At 50.8% G+C, this 15,037-nt stretch overlaps 1 non-coding gene across 1 annotated transcript; it reads left to right on the top strand.

Annotated features, from left to right (window-relative positions):
* The first annotated feature begins 279 nt into the window (after positions 1–279).
* On the top strand, positions 280–361 carry TRNAS-GCU. The gene has a single exon. It is a non-coding gene; the product is annotated as a tRNA-Ser (tRNA).
* The last annotated feature ends 14,676 nt before the right edge of the window (positions 362–15,037 follow it).

Raw genomic sequence — 15,037 nt, 5'->3', positions numbered from 1 at the left:
GAATAACATTTCATTGCACTCAATGCTAAAGTGATTTGTTACCCACCACCATCCCAAACTGGTCATTTTGGGGAAGCGGCCCCATCATGCTGCATAGCTAGGCAGAGTAGGGGTGTCTATGCAAACACGGCCTGTTACTGAAGTCTTCCCCCAGCTCCTCACTAGATGTGAGGGGGGAGCTCATTCAGCCCCTGCTTACGCTTAGTATTTAAAAATTCCTTAGTGTCCGTATCTCTGCCGGACTTAGATTTCTCCTCCTGTCCCTATCTTAGCAGCTCAGGTGAGGTGGCTGAGTGGTTAAGGTGATGGACTGCTGATCCATTGTGTTCTGCACGCATGGGTTTGAATCCCATCCTCATTGCATGCATTTAGTCTTCACTCTCCTTTACAGACAACCATCTCCCCCCTTGGTACAATGACAGATCAAACAATGTTGCTTCTTGCAAACAAAAAGCTTCTCAGAATCTCAGCTGCCCCCCCCCCACTTGCTTCAAATAAAATGTCTAAATCCCAGATTTCTAAAAAAAAAATTTCTAGTCCTGCATTTCTTAGTTTTTATCTCAAAGGGGAACAGCCTCATAATCTCCCCCAAACACCCTGGGACCTCCCCAGATAATTAAAATACCCTCAACCTGAGCAAGGCCACAACAGTGAACCAGAGCTAGTGTCTAGGCCAAGCTGTTCTGAAGGAGCCAACTCAAACCATTTTCTCTCTGCTTCCCTTGGCAAAGTCTGGTTGAGAAAACAAAATTCCCCAAACTGAAAATTTTCTGCAGAAAAACCACTACTAGTCTGTTTGGGGACTTTGGTTTGAATGTACTATTATTATTCTCTTCTGATTTCTGAATCAGTTTTGTCATCCAGGTGTATTTCCAGCTGTTGAGTTGTGGGGGAGAGAGGCACAGGAGGCAGCAAACAGAGCTGCTAACAGGGGAGTTTGCGTGGGAGTTAGCAGGGGGAGGAGGAAGGGGGCCGCGCCGTGTCCCCTGTGTTTCCCTAGGTACAAGCACCGAGCGAGGCCGGGACAGCAGCAGCCATGAGCCAAGCAGCAGAGGACACACCGAGGATGAGAGCATGCAGCAGCTGCGGTATGTACCTGGTTCTAGCGGGGGACCCAGAGCAGTACTATGTATGTATGAAGTGTCGCCTAATAGAGCTGCTGGAGGAAAAGATCCAGGGCCTAGAGCTGCAGGTAGAAACCCTGATAGAGAATAGAAGGGGGTTCGAGCAGCTGATGGAGCAATGGCAGGCAGTAACTGAAGGGGAACGCCCAGGGGCACAGGTGGGAGCAGGGGCTAAGGCCAGTGAGGGGGGACCACCAGACGAGGAGGATGGGCGGTGGAAGCATGTGACTGTGAGAAGCAGGCCGAGGAAAAGGAGAGCCAGTGACGGGGAAATAGAGCTAAGGAACAGGTTTGAAGGTTTGGAGAATGAGGAAGGGGTAAAGAATATGGTAGCTGATGGTGGGAGGCCAAGGAAAAAGAGACGAGCGGCCAGTCCCATAGATAGAGGGGAGGAGTCTATGGAGGCAACACCAAGTTTGGGTCAGGGGAGATTACAGGATGGCTTAAGGGGAACCACAAGGGAAGATAGGAATGGAAGGAGCTTGCAACCAGGGGGAACGGGGGATAGGTTAGAGGACCGCACTGTCCCCAGGCAAAGGCAGGTCTACGTGATTGGGGACTCCATACTGAGAAGGTTGGACAGGCCTGTGACCAAGGCCGATCCGGAGAACAGAAGGGTTTGCTGTCTACCGGGCGCTAAAATACGGGATGTGGACCTGAGGTTGAAAAGGATCCTAAGAGGAGCAGGTAAGAACCCTTTGGTCATCCTTCATGTGGGAACGAATGATACTGCTAGATTCTCGCTAGACAGGATCAAGGGAGACTATGCCAGGTTGGGTAAGACGCTTAAGGAAATTGAGGCTCAGGTGATCTTCAGTGGGATCCTACCTGTCCCTAGAGAAGGGCGCCAAAGGGGTGAGAGAATCCTGACGATTAATAGTTGGCTGAGAGAGTGGTGTTACAAGGAGGGCTTTGGGATGTATGGGCACTGGGAGGCTTTTGGGGACAGACAACTGTTCTCACGGGATGGGCTCCACCTAAGTAGGGAAGGAAGTAGACTTCTAGGAGGGAGGCTGGCTCATCTGATTAAAAGAGCTTTAAACTAGACACTGGGGGGAGACGGTTGGGAGAGGCCCTGGTGCACTCCACGCCAAATTTATACATTGGGAGTGAGAACAAGAAGATAACAGATATAGCCAGAGGGGGACGGTTAGGTGTAAGGAAGAGGGGGGGGACGGATACTAGATCGACAGGTCATACTGGTAGTACTGTGTCCCTACCGAGCGGGGTGAGAAGAGTGAGAGGAGCCCAACAGCAAAAGGTAGGATGTTTGTTCACCAATGCGAGAAGCTTAGGTAATAAAATGGAGGAACTGGAGCTCCTAGTCCGAGAATTGAAACCGGATATCGTAGGAATAACCGAAACATGGTGGAACGATAGCCATGACTGGAGTACAGGTATGGAAGGGTATGTGCTGTTTAGAAAAGACCGATGCAAAGGTAAAGGTGGGGGAGTAGCATTGTATATCAATAATGAGGTGAAATGTAATGAAATAACTAGCAATGCAATGGTTAATACGGAGTCTGTGTGGGCAATGGTCACATTGGGGAAGAAAACTACCAGAGCCTCACCCGGGATAGTGATTGGGGTGTGCTATAGACCGCCAGGATCTAGCTTGGAGACGGATAGAGAGCTCTTTAATGTTTTTAAGGAGGTAAACACTAATAGGAACTGCTTGATCATGGGAGACTTTAACTTCCCAGATATAGATTGGGAAACAAATGCTAGTAATAACAATAGGGCTCAGCTTTTCCTAGACGTGATAGCTGATGAATTCCTACATCAAGTGGTTGCTGAACCAACGAGGGGGGATGCCATTTTAGATCTGATTTTGGTGAGTAATGAGGACCTTGTTGAGGAAATAGTTGTAGGGGACAACCTTGGCTCGAGTGATCACGAGCTAATTCGTTTCAAAATTAATGAGAGGATAATTAATATTGCATCTGAGACTAGGGTTTACGATTTCAAAAGGGCTAACTTTACTAAATTAAGACGACTAGTTAGGGAAGTGGACTGGACCAACATATTTAGGAATCTAAAGGTAGATGACGCCTGGGGTTACTTCAGGTTGAAATTGCAGGAGTTGTCAGAGGCATGTATCCCGAGAAAGGGAAAACGGCTCGTAGGTAGCAGTTTTAGACCGAGCTGGATGACCAAGCGTCTTAGAGGGGTCATTAAGAAAAAACAGAAAGCGTACCGGGAGTGGAAAATGGGAGGGATCAGCAAAGAAACCTACCTTATTGAGGTCAGAGGGTGTAGGGATGCAGTGAGAAAGGCAAAGCGACGGGTGGAGATGGACCTAGCGAAGGGGATTAAAACCAATAGCAAAAGGTTTTTTAGCCATATAAATAGGAAGAAAACCAAGAAGGAAGAAGTGGGACCGCTTAAAACTTTAAACGGAGTGGAGATTAGGGATAATCTTGGAATGGCACAATATCTGAATGAATATTTTGCCACGGTCTTTAATGAGGCTAATGAAGGGCTAAGGAATAGTGATAGAGGGACCGATGGGAATGAAGATATGGGGGTAGACATTACGGTATCTGAGGTGGAGGCCAAACTTGAACAGCTTAATGGAAGTAAATCAGGGGGCCCGGATAATCTTCATCCTAGAATATTAAGGGAATTGGCGAGTGATATTGCTAGCCCGTTAGCGATGATTTTTAATAAATCTCTAAATTCGGGGATTGTACCGTTGGACTGGAGATTAGCTAATGTAGTTCCTATATTCAAGAAGGGGAAAAAGAGTGACCCGGGTAACTACAGGCCTGTTAGTTTAACATCTGTAGTATGCAAAGTAATGGAAAAAATTTTGAAAGAGAGAGTGGTTAAGGAGCAGGAGGCCGATGACAACTGGGATAGATTACAGCATGGATTTACGAAAGGTAGATCGTGCCAAACCAATCTGATCTCCTTCTTTGAGAAAGTAACAGATTTTTTAGACAAGGGAAATGCGGTGGATCTAATATATCTGGATTTCAGTAAGGCGTTTGATACGGTACCGCATGAGGAATTATTGGTTAAATTGGAAAAGATGGGGATCGAAATGAAAATCCAGAGGTGGATAAGGAGTTGGTTAAAGGGGAGACTGCAGAGGGTAGTACTGAAAGGGGAACTGTCGGGTTGGAGGGGGGTTACCAGTGGAGTTCCTCAAGGTTCGGTTTTGGGTCCTATTTTATTCAATCTATTTATTGCTGACCTGGGAACCAAGAGTAGGAGTGGGCTGATAAAGTTTGCGGACGACACCAAGTTGGGAGGTATTGCCAATTCGGAGAAGGATCGGGATATCCTCCAGGGAGATTTGGATGACCTTGTAAACTGGAGTATTAGTAACAGGATGAAATTCAATAGTGAGAAGTGTAAGGTTATGCATTTAGGGATGACTAACAAGAATTTTAGTTATAAGCTAGGGACGCACCAGTTGGAAGTAACGGAGGAGGAGAAGGACCTGGGAGTCCTGGTTGATCGTAGGATGACTATGAGTAGGCAATGTGATGTGGCCGTTAAAAAAGCTAATGCGGTCTTGGGTTGCATTAGGCGGGGTATTTCTAGTAGGGATAAGGAAGTGCTAGTCCCGTTATATAAGGCGTTGGTGAGACCTCATTTGGAGTATTGTGTGCAGTTTTGGTCTCCCATGTTTAAGAAGGATGAGCTAAAACTGGAACGGGTACAAAGAAGGGCCACTAGAATGATCCGAGGAATGGAAGGCCTGTCGTATGACAGGAGACTTGAGGAGCTCGGTTTGTTTTCCTTAACCAAAAGAAGGATTAGGGGAGATATGATTGCACTCTTTAAATATATCAGAGGGGTAAATACCAGGGAAGGAGAGGAATTATTTCAGCTCAGTGCTAATGTAGACACGAGGACAAACGGATATAAATTGTCAGTCAGGAAATTTAGGCTTGAAATTAGACGAAGGTTTCTAACCATCAGGGGAGTGCAATACTGGAACAGCCTACCGAGGGAAACAGTAGGGGCGAAGGACCTCCATGACTTTAAGATTAAGCTAGATAAGTTTATGGAGGAGATGGTATAATAGGATAACGGGCTAAGTCACTAGGTCAATTAAGTGCCAAACTGGTACTTAATTGGGTCAAATTGGGTCAATAATATGATATTCTTAACCTCTTTCAGAGGGTGTGGCTGGAGAGTCTTGCCCGCATGCTCGGGGTTCAGCTGACCGCCATATTTGGGGTCGGGAAGGAATTTTCCTCCAGGGCAGATTGGCAGTGTCCCTGGAGGTTTTTCGCCTTCCTCCGAAGCATGGGGCAGGGGTCGCTTGCTAAAAGAGTGGGTAGATCGGCTAATGTGGCCTGCATCTTGCAGGAGGTCAGACTAGATGATCATAGTGGTCCCTTCTGATCTTGAATTCTATGATTCTATGAACTCATGATGTCTCTACCCCCTCTTTCATAGTTTCTTCCAACTGGCTAGGAAGTACCTTTGCTACGATGTGAGTCAAGCAGTGCCCATTGTCGCTGTGCTATCTCGGAGAAGTCTGCATTGTACACGGTTCCTGGGATAGTCCTTGGGAGTGTGGATCCCTTTTATGGGCCAGCAGTGAGTCTGGCTCCTCCATTGTCACACCTGAAAGGCTGGTGGGGGGCATTTCCCAACCTCATCTCAGTAACACACACAGAGCAAAACTTCCCAGCCAATGCTACACACACAATCCAACACAATAGTAATGTTCAACAGACCAAGACTTTTGAAATGATACCTCACCAGGCAGACTTTGTACAAACCGTATCATCATTATATGAGACTGGTGAATATGGGGCTTCCAGGGTGCTGCTTTGAGCACAGCGAGCCGCCCCTGGGCTGACATTGCAGTGGAGACGTACCCTTAGAGTCCATCTCTCCTGGGATAAAGATGGCAGCAGGGCTGGCCTGGACCATCTGACGTGGGCTCAGGAAACTAAAGCTGAGAGGCTAAAAACTGTGGGGCAGATATTTGTGTTCACACTGAAGCCTGGGTTCGGAAACCCTCACCCCTCGTGGGGTCTCAGAGGTTGGGCTCAAGACCATCTGTCTGCACTGTAATTTTATAGTCTTGCAGCCCAAGCCCCATAACCCTGAGTCAGCTGACCCGGGCTTTGAGACAGGTGCCCTGGGTGTGTTAATCGCAGTGCAGACATAACATTAGGCTACGTCTCCAGTGCAATGAAACACCCATGACTGGCCCGTGTCACATTAATCAGGGTCATGCGGCTTGGGCTGTAAAGTTGCAGTGTCCGTGTCTCGGCTCAGGCTCAGTCCCCTGCTCCAGGAGCCCAGAAGGGTGGGAGGGAGTTTAGCAAGTGGAAATGGTAAAACCGCAGGGGAGTATTACCCTGGACTCATGGCATTTCTCCATCGGTCTGTCTGCTCTGGGGCAGGGACAGAAACACGTCCTGCTGCTTTTGTTATTTCAAAGGGCGGGTTAGGATTTTCATTCTCAAACACGGTGCACTAAGCAGGACTCAATCCTCAGTGTAAATAAACAAGCCACCAACACATCAGGGATTCCAATAACAGGGGCAGGTTTTCTCTGGGCACTGAGATTTTTCAAGGAGTTGGTGGCTCCTTTCTTTCCTCACCCTGGAGTAAACTCAGCTTTTTATACCATCCTTGATGATTCATGGAATAACAGCAGCAGCCTGAAGAAAGAGGAGAGTGAATATCTCACTGCCAGGGGTGAAGGTGGCCACGTCCCCTCTGTCTGACCATTGCCATTGCAGGAGAGAAGGTGTCAATGGAATCGAATGCCCTGGCTCAAACAAGCGACACAGGAAGATTTTGCTGTTCATGGATCCATGCAAAGGAAATTGTGTCTCTGTGTGAAAATAGGGAGGGAAATGAAACACCCACATGGTGGCATCTAAGGCAGAAGGGACCCCAACAGGATTAGAACAGGATAAATTCTCAAGCAGCATGTTTCTTACTTTGCCCATCTGTCAATTTTGATTATTATCAATGGAAATATTTTGCCATTGGGGTTGTGCGTTTACACTGAAATTGACATTTACCAACAAATACGTAATTCTTCCAGTCCTGCCTAGTCTGCAGTTGGTGAGTTTAGAAGGACAGAGTCACTCTTCCCTGTTCCCATGCCAGGCCTGGGCTCTCCATGCTTCCCACTTCCCACAATGCTGGGATCCATCCCTGATCTCCTCTCAGACCTCTGCCCCCCACCCCCACTTTTGGGACCCCCTCTCCACACTGTCCAAATGCCCTGCTTCCAGGATCCCTCCCCGTTCCCTTCCTCCCCTTTGAGCAGGGGCTCTGCACTATTCCCACCCTGGGAATTGAATCCAGGCCACCTAGGTGAAAACCAGGAATCCACATCACTAGATCACATGGGAGAGAGATTGTGCCAATCCCTCCTGAGAGCAGCAGTGCCACCCAGCAGGGGTTGCACACAGGGCTACATTAACCCTTCAGGTGCTGAACTTTCCCCTCTATCCGTTCCCAGTGCCTGTGATCAGGAAACAGACATCAGTGCTCCCAGGTGCTGCACAGACCATAACTGAGATCGGGACCCCATATTGCGCTAGGTGCTGTACAATCCCTGGCCAACACTGGGACACCCAGGTGGTTCCCCTCAATTTCCCTGAGCCTCTGCTGCCCAACTGCTTCTGACTCCATCTGGATCACCCTCCCCCCCACAAAAAACCCACCTTTTCAAACAGTCCTTCTTTCCCTTCCCCCTAATTCTGCTTTCACACCCTGGGGGGGTGTCTGCAGACACAGGAAGGGAGCAGCTGGAAGCAGGGAGGTGCTGGGAAGAAGGAGGCTGGAGCCGGAGAAGAAAGCCCAGAGTCGGGGACCGGGCAGCTCCTGGGGGCGGGGCTCTGGCACAGGCCGGGGGCGGGGCAGCTCCTGGGGGCGGGGCTCTGGCACATGGTGACGTGGGAGCCCGGGCCCAGCAGCTGCTCCCTGGTGGCCACGTGCTGCAATCTACTCAGGGGTGATGCAGCAGAAAAGAGCTGGGTGCTGCTTTCCTCACTTATTTCTCCTTATCCCCGTTCAGTCTCTCCTCTTTCCCTTTCTTCCTCCTCCCCCACCCTCTGGCAGGGAGACTGGGTCACTTCCCTGCTCCCAGGGGCGCTCACTCTCCCATAGCTGGATTGGCCCCTGTGAGCGCTAATAGGAGCGAGAGCCTGGGTGCGGCTCAGTCCCTGCAGCGGCTCTGGGACACACAGGGGCAGGAGGAGGAGCAGAGATGGGGCTAGTTCCCACCTCAGACAGTCCCTGGCCCGGTGAGTGTGGCAGCTGCAGCCTGGGTTGGGCTTGAAGGAGCCAGGAAGGGGCTGGAGCAGTGGGGGGCTGGTAGGAAGGAAGCAGGAAAAACAAGGAAAAGAGCCGTGGGGCAGCTCCTGGTGGCCGGGCTTTGTAAGGTACCAGACACTGCTGGTGCTGCTGCCTCCAGTGTGCGCTGGGAGCCGGGCTGAGCTCCGGGCTGCTGCTGTGGCCCCAGAGGGGCTGCTCCAGGGACAGACTTTCACTGAAGCACTTTCTGTGCCCATCTGAGGTGGGGACTTTCTCCAGCCGGACCCAGTCCCAGGCTCTGCTGCCCCTGGCCAGGGGCCGCAGGCACCAGAGGCCAGAGGGACCCCAGGGGCAGCCCTGGGGGGGGCAGAAGAGAGACTCCACACACAGGTCCCAGAAGCTGAGGGTCTCGCAGCCCCTGGGGATCTGCTCTTGGGTGGGGTCTGGACAGCGATGGAGCCCCTGCCTCATGCTGCCTCAGGTGCAGTGTGAGTAACTGCTGTGTGTAGGAATTTGCTACTTATGGTGCACTGAGCATGCTCACATGAACTGAGCATGCTCAGTAAATCTGCTGAAGCCATTTCCCTTCACCCTGCCCTTTCTCAGAATCAGATTCTGCAGATTGCTATTTACAGGGTGTCATAAACATATAGCTACAGGTAGCATAACATACCCCGTAAAGGGTTAAAAAGCTCAGATAACCTGGTTGGCACATGACCAAAAGGACCAATAAGGGAAGAAAATACTTTCAAATCTTGGGGGGAAGGTTTTTGTTTTCGTTTTCCTTTGTTCTCCCCAGGTCAGCGAGGAACCAGGGCATGGAAAATACGTCTCCCTAAGCACATGGCATAGAAAAACCTTAGAGTTCTGTCCATAGGCAGGTCCTTGCATAGCTTGCTGAGTCACAAGGTGTATCTGCCTTCTCTCAGTGGGTCGATTGTAGAGCTGATGGTCCGTAATAGGCCATCAAGCAGGCTAGGCAGAACTGACACCAACTTGTCTGGCTGGGGTGTTCCCTGGAAGCAGAGCACAAGTTTGAAATACGGGCAGCATAGAGCCAATATTCATAACATCAACTACAAAAATGATACACAGTTAGAGATAGCATAATTATAATCAGCCAATCAGAAGCTCTCCATAGACCCCTTACACAACAGCCTTTCTACAATATTGGCTGCGAATATAGAACAGTGGTCACAACGGTGATCTATACAGTTACAGATTATGTCAATAACGTCACAGGAGGTGACACGGCATCAATGAAATTGGAGCTGGGGCAGCAAAGAGCCACCAAATGTTCCGAGGGCTGGAGAAAAATGCCTTCTAGTGATCTATTGAAAGAGCTCAACCTGTTTAGCTTATCAAAAGAAGATTGAAAGGTGACTTCATTGAAGTCTTGAAGTGCCTTAATGGAGAGAAAATATTGGGTATTAAAGGACTCTTTAAAATAGCAGAGAAAGGAATAATAAGACCCAATGGCTGGAAGGTGAAAAGAGACAAATTCATATTACAACAAAGGCACAAATATTCAACAGCGAGGATGATTCACCACAGGAACAAATTACCAAGGAAAGTGATGGATTTTCCATCTCCTGATGTCATTTCATGAAGACTAGATGCCTTTCTGGAATGTAAAAGCAGCAAAGAATCTTGTGGCGCCTTATAGACTAACAGACGTTTTGCAGCACGAGCTTTTGTGGGTGAATACCACAGGATTCTTTGCTGCTTTTATAGATCCAGACTAACACGGCTACCCCTCTGATACTTTCTGGAATGTGTTTGCCCCAAAAGTAGCTATGGTGTCCTACGGGAGGCCTGTGATATGCAGGGGATCAGATTAGATGCTCTAATGGTCTCTTCTGGCCATAAAGTCGACTAATTTCTGAAAAACTGAGTGTAGCATTAGGAGCAGCGTCTGATGTTTCCCTGTCTAGCCGGCTTGCTGCCTAGAACGAACTCACCTTGAGTGGGGTGATCCCCAGGGAGTAGCTCAAACCTGCAAAGTGCCTGGCCAGGGGCAGGACATTCGCTCAGCAAGGGAGGGGTGTGGCAGTGACATCACAAAGGCCTTTTGCAGGACCTCAGTCCAAGGCGGTGGGGAGGTGGTGACCTCACAGAGAGATGCTGACATCAGCCAGGCAGGACAGGGGCGAGGGGCCAGGGAAACCTCAGAGACCCCTGTGGCTTTGCTCCAGCAAGTCTCCTTCTCCAGGTCTCTCTTTGAGGACTGAGAGAGTATTCGGGTTCACGGACGTAAGCGCCAGGAGGAACATCTTTTGAGTTTTCTCCTTCCCTTTTAGTGATTTTACTAGAAAACAGCCATCCCTGTTTAGAAGGTAAGAGCCTCCTGGAGGTTTGAAACCTGTTCAGTCTGATCCATCTGGTGACAGTTAAATTCTAGGCATGGAAAACACGAGCTTAAAGAGGCAGAATTCTATTGCGCACCTGGGATTTTGTCCCTTAGAATCACTGGGGACATTAGGGTTTGTCCTTTTTGTTTCACCTTTTCCTCCATCCCTCCCTCCTTTCTCTTCTTCTCTTGCTTATTTTGTTCTGGTACCAAACATATTTGTAGGCCCCTATGTAGTCACTGTGGGCTCCGAGTGTGGGCCTGGTGGGGCAGTGCCATTGGTGCCATAGCATACCCGCTACTGAACCTCAGAGACATTTTTCATTTTGATCACACACCCCTACATGACTATATGCATTGCCATACACAGCTCCCTCAGCCCCCGGGTTTTCTTATTGAGCTGTGCACCCATGTGGGTTTACCAGTGTCCACAGTGAGCAGAACTTTCATAGTGATCAAGGAAACTCCCCACAGATTTATCTCCTTCCTCATTCAGACCTTCTCTAGCCATGTCTCCAGTACCCCCCACGTCACCAGTCACGGCATGTGGTCCTAGTCTCAGCTCAGAGTTCTAAAGCCAGCAGATACCTGATCAGTTCTGACAGATCCCCCACTCAGCCCCCATCCTGCCATGTGAGCCAGCCACCTGCAAACACCATCTCCCCAAAGTCAGGACTTAGCCCTTGGGAATCTGAAGCCTCTCTCCCTCTGCTCCCATCTACATGCTAGTCTGCTACCTGGTCACCACCACCTCTCCCCAGACTTGTTTCCTTTCCACTTTGGACATGCTCCCACCCAGCTGGAAGCTCCCTCTGCCAGCCTGACCTGTTCCCTCTTTCCCTGCTCCCCCTGACATTCCTGTCCTACTGGTGACCTCTGTTCCTTGAGGTGAACTCCAGTGTCTTTAGCTGATCTAGCTTAATGGCCCCAGTAGTCACAGAGCCATCTGCAGCTTCTCTGGCTACAGCCATGGGGCCAGTTCCCAGAGGCCAGCCTTAGCCAGCTGCAGCTACTAGCCGCAGGAGGGGTGGCAATGCCAGGGCTGAGCCTGCTTGAACCTTGCAACGGCAGCACTAGGGACTCTAAATCCTCAGCCCTGGCCCTAGGCAGCTGCAGACTCTGGAGTTAGGCACTTCCCTCCTCTAGGCCATGGCTTTAAATACCTGCGATTCCCATCACCTGCAGCAGAGGCCACCAATTCCCACGCCCCCCTCAGCCAGCACCTAGTCGTGCAGAAAGTGCAGCCTGAGTGATTGTGGGGGCTGGGGTGGCAGGAGGTTCCCGTCCCTGAGCAGCAGCTCTGCAGCAAGCTCACGTGCTTCCCAGTTGGGACATTAGCCGTTACTGACAAGGCTTGTCTGTGTTCTTTTTTTTATCTCATTGTTAGGTGTGAGAAGTATAAATTGTTCAATAGGTTCTATGAGTTGGTTAATAAGATGTTGCTGAAGTAAATCACTGGCTTTAAAATAAGATCCAATCTGGAGCATATGAACTATTGACCCCTGGACTCCATCTCTGAGAGGGGACTTGTTTACCATCAGGGCACAGGCTCAAACCAGTCCAAACCGTTTTTTCCCGCCAAAACCAGCCCTCAGCGTTCCATCTCCTCAGCACTTTTCCCGCCATAGAAGTGATATAAGGACGTGCTCAGTGCCTGCGCGGGGCCGTCCCCGCCAGCGACGGCCCCTCCACGGTCGGGTCTTCCCAGCGCTCCCGAGCCGGAGAGTGACGAGCCCCCTCGGTCCCGCCGTGAGACTGAGGAACAGGAGGCCTGTCACCCCCATTCCTGCCGTCCTGCATCCCTGGTGTCCAGCCTCCCACGGAGCCCCCCGGGGAGTGAGAGACCCCGGGGGGGGGCACTGGGGCTGGGCAGGAAAGTGACTCTGCCCCGGGGAACCTGGGAGAAGCCTCAGAGCTGCCTCAGCCCCAGTGGAGCTGCAGCAGGATCTGCCCCCGGCACCGCTGGGATTTGGGGGGCAGAGACTGGGGCCTGGCGGGGGGGATCCCCTGTGGTGTGGGGGCAGATGGGGGTGTCAGGCAGGAGGGGAGAAGCTGGAGTTGTAGGGGGGGAAGGTCAGTGGGACGCAGGGGGGGTGGGGGGGTGTTGAACTGTCTCTGGGCAGCCAGGAGATTCCCGGGGGGTTGGGAGTGGCGGGCGGGCGAAGGGGGGAGGGGGGTTAATTGGATCCTGTCCCTGTTTGTGCCACTTGCCTCTCACCCCCGATACAAATTCTCTCTAGTTCTGCCCCTTTTCTCTCTCAGTATCTCACATGGGGCTATAAAATCTGGGGCGAATCCCCCCCTTTCCCCTCCAATGATCAGCTGTCCCGTCTCCCCCGATTTCCCCCGTTCTCCCCATGAGTCTCAAACGTCAGTTTAAAATCTTCTCTAGTGAGGGGCATTTTCCCACCCGTTTTATCTGCAGCGATTTGACCTTGTTCAGGTGGGAAATTGTTGCCCTGAGTCATTCCCCAGCACATGGCTGCCCTGGTGTGGGGGTGGGATGGCTCAGTGGTTGGAGCACTGGCCTGCTAAACCCAGGGCTGGGAGCTGACTCCTTGCGGGGGCCATTTGGGGATTTAGTTGGGGATTGGCCCTGCTTTGAGCAGGGGGTTGGACTAGACACCTCCTGAGGTCCCTTCCAGCCCTGATATTCTAGGAGATGCCGGGTCTCTGCCAGGGCAGGGAAGGGAGGTGCACGTGTCCCCCATGGGGACTGCCCAGACCCCCGTTTCCCAATCCCAGTTGTTGCCCCCTAACTACCAACACAGTTACCCCCAACCACCAGTTGCCAGTCACCCGCCCGTCCCCCACTGCTGCCCCCTTCCTTTATCCAGGGACCTTTCAGCTCCCCCTCCCCCTCCCTTGCCCTTTTAATCAGCTCCTCAAAGGGCTCCCAGCTGCCCATGGGAATGGTGGGGGTGGGGGGAACCATTACTTTGTGTTTATGTATTGGACAGTCGTATAAAATCCAGTCTGACAGACCTCCTTTTCCACTAATTCATTAACAGCAATATAAAATCCCCTCAGATCTTGGTGTTTTTCTCTCATGTTATCAAATACGCAGTTTGTGACACATTTGCTTTGCAAATATCAAAGATTCATATAAAATAACCTAAACGTTGGCCCCACTGCTCTCTAGTTGTCTATTTCTAATTGAATATGCCCTGAGATTTTCCCTCTGTCTCTCTAATTATAAAATACTAAGAAAATCTCAGATTTACACCTTTTCTCAGATTCTTGAACCTGGATATAAAATGTTTGCAAATGTTGCCCATTTCCTCTTTATTCATTTATCAAATATTGATGTGAAACACTCAGATTTTACCTCCTATCAACAACTGATATAAAATCCCTCAGATTTTCCACTTGTCTCTCTATAATTTGCAAAATGGATCCAAAATCTCTCAGATTTCCAACCTTTCTCTTTCATTTCCGAATGTTGCTCTCAAAGCTCAGGTTTTCCCTCTTTCTATGTCATTATGAAATGTCAGTTAAAAATCCTCTCGGGTTTGGGGCTGTTCCCTGTGTTTCTAAATCCCAGCAACTTCTTCCTTCGAGGGAACCTGTTGCCCTGAGTTCTTCTCCATCCTGGATGTTATAGGGCAGCGGTCCCCAACCTTTTTGGCACCAGGGACCGGTTTCGTAGAAAAAAAAATTTCCGCGGACCTGTGGGATGTTTTTGGGACGATTCAAGTGCATTACATTTATTTTTGTACTTTTATTTCTATTATTATTGTAATATATAATGAAATAATTATACAACTGACCATAATGCAGAATTAGTGGGAGCCCTGCCCCCTATCTGACCCCCACCCACTTCCTGCCCCCCGACTGCCCGCCCCCCTCAGAATCCCCGACCCATCCTGCTCCTTGTCCCCTCACCATCCCCCAGAGACCCCCACCACCCTGGGACCCCACCCCTGCTCCCTGTCCCCTGACTGCCCCAACCCCTATCCCCCCCCGCTGAGTCCTGACAGACCCCCCCAGAACACCCACAATCCAACCCCCCCCCATTCCCTGCCCCCTGACCGCCACCTCCCTGTGCCCTGACTGTCCCCAGGACTCCCTGCCCCTTAGCCAACCCCCCTGGCCCCAGCCTCTTACCCCCCGGCTCCCTCCTCACCCGGAGCCTCAGCGCCTCGCCCGACAGCTGCAGCGTGTCTCCGGCGGGGCCTGAGCTCCGTCCTGCTCCGAGCCACGTGGGGAGGGGGCGGGGCTGGGAGCTCCACGCCGAGCGGAGGCAGCTGAGCTCAGCCCGGAGCTTGCAGCCCTGCCCCCTCCCCACGTGGCTCGGAGCAGGATGGAGCTC

The sequence above is a fragment of the Mauremys mutica genome, unplaced genomic scaffold (assembly GCF_020497125.1).
Source record: "Mauremys mutica isolate MM-2020 ecotype Southern unplaced genomic scaffold, ASM2049712v1 000789F_np12_obj, whole genome shotgun sequence".
NCBI lineage: Eukaryota > Metazoa > Chordata > Testudines > Geoemydidae > Mauremys > Mauremys mutica.
The sequence above is the reverse complement of the archived record's forward strand: the minus strand, read 5'-3'. Positions and strand labels throughout refer to the sequence as shown.